Consider the following 5,384-nt stretch of genomic DNA (forward strand, 5'->3'; position numbering starts at 1 on the left):
AGATAGATAGATAGATAGATAGATAGATAGATAGATAGATAGATAGAAGAGACAGACAGACAGGTAGGCAGGCAGACAGACAGACAGACAGATAGATAGATAGACAGACAGACAGATAGAAAGAATCCAAAGGAGAAGAGAAAAGTTCATCAAGACCAACAAACATCAGCCAAGTCCAATATTATGTTCAATGCTCCATACCTCTAGTCCCTACCTTTGCAAAGAAGGGAGGGTGGGTGGTATACTCTGATAGATCTTCTTAGGTGTCAGTCTTGGTCACTACAATTTCACAGTATTCAGTTTCAATACATGTATCATTGTCTTACACTTCCCTTAAAGGCAAAGAATTCCTCAAAATAATTCAGTGCCCTGAGGTATATAGATACTTCACTAGTAGCTCAGGTTTCTTTTTTGGTTTCAAACTAACTTCAAAGAAGAGAAAAATCATTTCTTTCCCCTAACATCCTTGACTCCTCTGCTGTCCACAGCCAGTGTAAATAACATAAGAAAGGAAAGAATATCCAAAACAGACCACATAAATAAGATACCAGTTTATCTCTGCTGTTATTTTACTCATTTTATGTATTTGGATGGGCAGCTAGATAGTGCAGCAGATAGAATTTCAAACCTGGAGCTAAGAAGACCAGAGTTTGAATCTGGTTTCAGACACTTAAGTAGCTGTGTGACCCTAGGTACATCATATAACCCTGTTTGCCTCAGTTTCCTCATCTGTAAAATGAGCTGGAGAAGGAAATGGCAGACCCCTCCAATATCTTTGCCAAGAAAACCCAAAATGTGGTCGTGGAGAGTCAAACATGACTGAAATGACTCAACAACAAAAGCAAAATCTATTTGATGCCTGCACATATAATGGGGGTCTGGTGCATGTGCACATCTCATCACTGGCTCAGCTAATGCAGCCTCTTCTTGTGGAGGGTGCTAGGGAATTTACTTTCAGGAGAATTGTGATAATACATCAGAGAAGTGCCTTGGAGGGACTGTGCTGCATGTATAGACATTCCATAACTGGTACTGGGGAACTACCTATATGGTAAAGGGGAAGTGCCTGGATTGGATTTGGAGGTGTCAACTACCACCTCTTTGATTTATTTACTCATTTGTCTCTTTTGATGACTCCTTCACTCACAGCATTTGATAAGAGCTCATGGGGAAAAAATGAGTCTTTTCATTAATTATTCTCCTTTCTAGGTGAAAGAAGTAGAGTCTCCAACTTTGAGGGGTTCAAACAGTAGGAAGAAGGAACCATAGGAATCCAACAACAGGAATCCAGACCAAGTTTTTCAGTCAACACAGCATCAATGCCCCAAGGAGAAAGGAGTGATTTTTGGCAGAGAACTCAGGGACCCAGCCCAGCAGAAGGACTCACCTGTCAGTCAGGCCACATCTAGACATGAACTTGGTGAGACCAATGTTAAAGAGGAACTGAGCTAAGTTTTGAGCCTGCTTCCTCCAGAGGCTGAGGTGGTCGATGGGAATATATGCCTCCCAAGGTCTGGGGAGTGAAGAAGGAGAAATGTTCATATGTTTGTTCTTGTGATACCTTTGAAGTAATCATCTCTTTGAAAAAGTTAATTGGTGCTAAGTGGCCAAATGGAACAACAGTACTGGTCCTGTGCCCACCTCTCCCATGTCTCATAATTAATACCAAAGTTCTTCAGAGAGACCTTAAGAATGTCCTTGTATCACTTCTTCTGACTTCCATGTGATCGTTTGCCTTGTGTGAGTTCTCTGTAAAATAGTCTTTTAGTCAAACATACTTTTGGCATTTGAACCAACACAGCCAGCCCCTCACAGCTGAACTTTCTGTAGTAGAGTTTGAATGCTTGGCAGTTCAGCTCAGGAAAGGACCTCAGTGTCCAGTACCTTTTCTTGCCAGGTAATCTTCAGAATCTTCCTAAGACAATTCTAATAGAAGTGATTGTTTCCTGGCATGGCACTGGTATGCTGTCCAGGTCTCACAGGCATACAACAATAAGGTCAGCACAATGGCTCTGTAGACCTTCAGTTTGGTAGGCAGCCTAATGCTTTTAGGATAAAATACAGATTCCTTGGGCTGACTTTTTTACAATCTGGTTATAACCTATCGCCTATCTTTACTGAATGATTTGCGTTATTCTCCCTTAATACCCTCTACATTTTGACCAAACTGGGGTACTAATTGTTCTCAGAATTCAACATTCTATCTCCCTCTATCCATTGACTCCCTGATCCTTCCAGCTATCTCTTGGAACGTACTCTCTCTTCAGCTCTGCCTTTCAGAATCACTATCTTGCTTTAAGATGCCAGTTCTGACATGAATCCTTCTCTGTTGCTCCCTAGTACTCTGTGCTTTATCTCTCCTCAGATTGCCCTATATTTATTTACGCATATACATGTTGTATTTTCTCCAGTAAGGCAAAAGCTTCTCAAAAACAAGAACATTTTAATATTGTCTCTGTAATCCCAGCCCCTAGTTCATAATTGGTTCTTGAAATTAGCTGAACTGAATTTCCTCTTAAAAGAATTTTAGGATCAGTTAAGACACAAGGGTCCCACCCAAGAGAAAGTATTCTTTATTCCCTATCACAAGAGGACTTCCCAGCCTTCCCTGGAGATGCATTCAAGGAAGCTATTCATACAAGGTAGGCATTGATCCCCATCCCTTTCTACCAACAGAAATTCATTCCTCAAGACACAGTCAAAAGAGAACTCAGAGTATCACACAGAGATTTAGGGTTGGAAGACACCTTAGAGAATTTCTTCCTTTTAGAGGTAGGGGAAACTGAGAAGTGAATGCCTTGCCCAAGGTCACAGGAAAAGAATCAATATCAAATGCACAGATAAGGGAAGCAGAGGAATGCAGGGAGTAGGAGAGAGGACAGAAGTCAGAAAGAAAAGACTTGAAAGAGGCAGAGTGAGCTCCCTGAGGGTAAAAACTGTTTTTCATTTAATGGTCAACGTAGATATAGCACTTCCTATGTGCCAGGTATTGCACTAAGTGCTTTACAATTATCCTCACTGGTCCTGGGTCACACAAATAGGCTGGATTTCCTGACTCTATGCCTGGTGCTCTATCCACTGCACCACTCGCTGCCCGGCACAGAGCCTCTTACATTTCTGACTGATCAGAGCTTTGATGGATTGCATCAGCAATGGGACCTCTCAGGACATCATCGAATTCTGATCAGAACCTTCTTGTAACTTACAGAGTTAAAGAGTGACCTAGGACAATGGACTGTGAGTCAAAGTAACTTGTGAGAGATCCCACAGCCAGTCCGTATCAGAAGCAATACTGGAACCCAGGTCTTCCTAACTAGGAAGTGAGCTTTCTCTCCACTACCCCCCTGCTCCTTTGTGCATAGTAGGAATCTAATAAATATTACTGTATTGTATGAGATTAGATGCTATTTGAGGAATGTGGCTGGATGTTGTTTTTCTTAATGTAAAAAGACATTATGGACAATTCAGGTCCCCAAGTGGATTTTAGCAGTACTAGTTATTCAAATTGGCAGTTACTGTTGATGTAATTGGCTACAGTATTGATCCAAATATAGGCCACACTCTTTCCCGACATCTGGATTATATGCTATAAAGCCTGCTTTCAATCTATTATTGGTCTTATTTTTCAGTGCACTTTTATATACATTGAAAAGGGTTGTACCCTATAAAGCAAGTGTGGGAATGGCTTAAAGGGCCATGCCATAAAGCATGCACCAGAGATCCCCTGGAAATTTCCAGGGGCTCCTGGACATTTTGATAGAATGTGGAAGGGCTTTGTGCTTTGAGAGGGCAAAGTATATCCCTTATCAGTCTCTGAGGAGGAATTGCTGCTCATTCAATATATCTCTACAAGATAGTGACCCTCTCTGCCTTCTCTTCCCATCTCCAGATTGTGTTGGGACATTGAGCCTTTGCCCAGTTGCCTCATGACAACTCCAAGCTCATGGCAGCTAGAGCAACATGTCCTGCCTGGCCACGTCTGAGATTTGATCTCAAAGTCCCAGTTGCCTTTACCTGATGGTGGTAACTGAGCAACAATTCTGAGGTGGACATTTCCAGCCTGGGAGGCCACCTTGTAAGATGGAAAGATGCAGGGATCCTGGATCTTCAGTTGGTACCAACTGTACCTGTAGATGCTCTCTCTATATCCAATATGGCATTTTTGGAGAAGACAACGACCATCAGGAGAATGAATCTGCACCTTGATTTGGCTTTCTGGAAGACACGGATCTGAAGGGAGCTAGTTGGACAGTGCAGAACCAAGATGAAATATAAAATGCCTATTTGGCACTTCTGTAAGCCCCATCACATTACGATATTTTAAATATCAACAACCTGGGAGAACATCAAAATCATTCTAAGTTACTGCTTCTTGTTTAAGCTTTCTGTCGGTCTTGTATATGTTAAGCATTTCTTTTATGTAGAGGAAATAAAAAGCTGTCCTGTGCATGATCTACATTGAATTGAGAATGTTTCAACTTCCCACTTTAGGGAGATCGTAGACAGGGGATTCTCAGCCTAAGGTCTATGAACTTGTTTTATACATACATACACACATACATACACATACATATGTATACATAGATAGATATGTATATATTTAGTTTTGTGTATTAAAAGCATTATTCTGAGAAGGGTCCATTGGCTTCACCACACTGGCACAGGATTCACACACACACACACACACACACACACACACACACACACACACACACAGAAATTAAGCAGCCTAAACATAAGCCAAAACTTAAGCTTTAAGTAATTTTATCTGGGATTCCAAGCAAAGATATAAACAAGTCAAAGAGACAAAACAAAAGAACTTGACCCTTCTTTTAAGTGGCCAGTCTATAGAACCCAGTCTTTCATCATGAGCCCAAAGCTGAGAAGGACCTTACAGTAGAGAGAGAGAAGGTATAGCACCCTATCCTCCAGGGTCCAGAAATGGTTTCTATTGTTTCACTTACTCATATATAATTTCCCTTCCCAAAAAGAGCTCATTTGAGATATGTTCCCCATATTTGAGGATGCTCTAGGTTACAGAATCTTAGAGTCTTTAGATAGCATTTTTAGGCATTTTTAGAGTCTTTAGATACCAAATCTTAGAGATCTTAGATACTATCTTGTCCTCATTTTTAAAATGATTAACCTAGGCCCAGAGAGAGGAAGTAGCCTTGCCAAGATCAAACAGCTGGTGCATAGTAGGGCCAGGACAAGAATCCAAATCTCTTGACTCCCAGACCAGTGATTCATCTTGAGGAAAAATGATGTAATCAATCTCTTCCATCCATCTAATACTATTGCTGTTACTACTATTATTACCATCAATCAAGAAATCCAGAAATATTTATTAAGTACCTACTGTGTGCTAAGCACTGGGGAGACAA

At 41.0% G+C, this 5,384-nt stretch overlaps 1 long non-coding RNA gene across 2 annotated transcripts in view; it reads left to right on the plus strand.

Annotated features, from left to right (window-relative positions):
• The window catches only part of LOC114032161, a 16,428-nt gene extending 11,994 nt beyond the window's left edge, over positions 1-4,434 (plus strand). For both annotated transcript variants that reach the window (XR_003567809.1, XR_003567810.1), the window contains 2 exons: positions 1,210-1,420; positions 3,890-4,434. This is a non-coding gene — a long non-coding RNA (uncharacterized LOC114032161). The remainder of the gene's footprint in view (positions 1-1,209; positions 1,421-3,889) is intronic.
• The last annotated feature ends 950 nt before the right edge of the window (positions 4,435-5,384 follow it).

Source organism: Vombatus ursinus, unplaced genomic scaffold (genome assembly GCF_900497805.2).
Source record: "Vombatus ursinus unplaced genomic scaffold, bare-nosed wombat genome assembly UNPS02015404.1, whole genome shotgun sequence".
In the NCBI taxonomy this organism is placed as follows: domain Eukaryota; kingdom Metazoa; phylum Chordata; class Mammalia; order Diprotodontia; family Vombatidae; genus Vombatus; species Vombatus ursinus.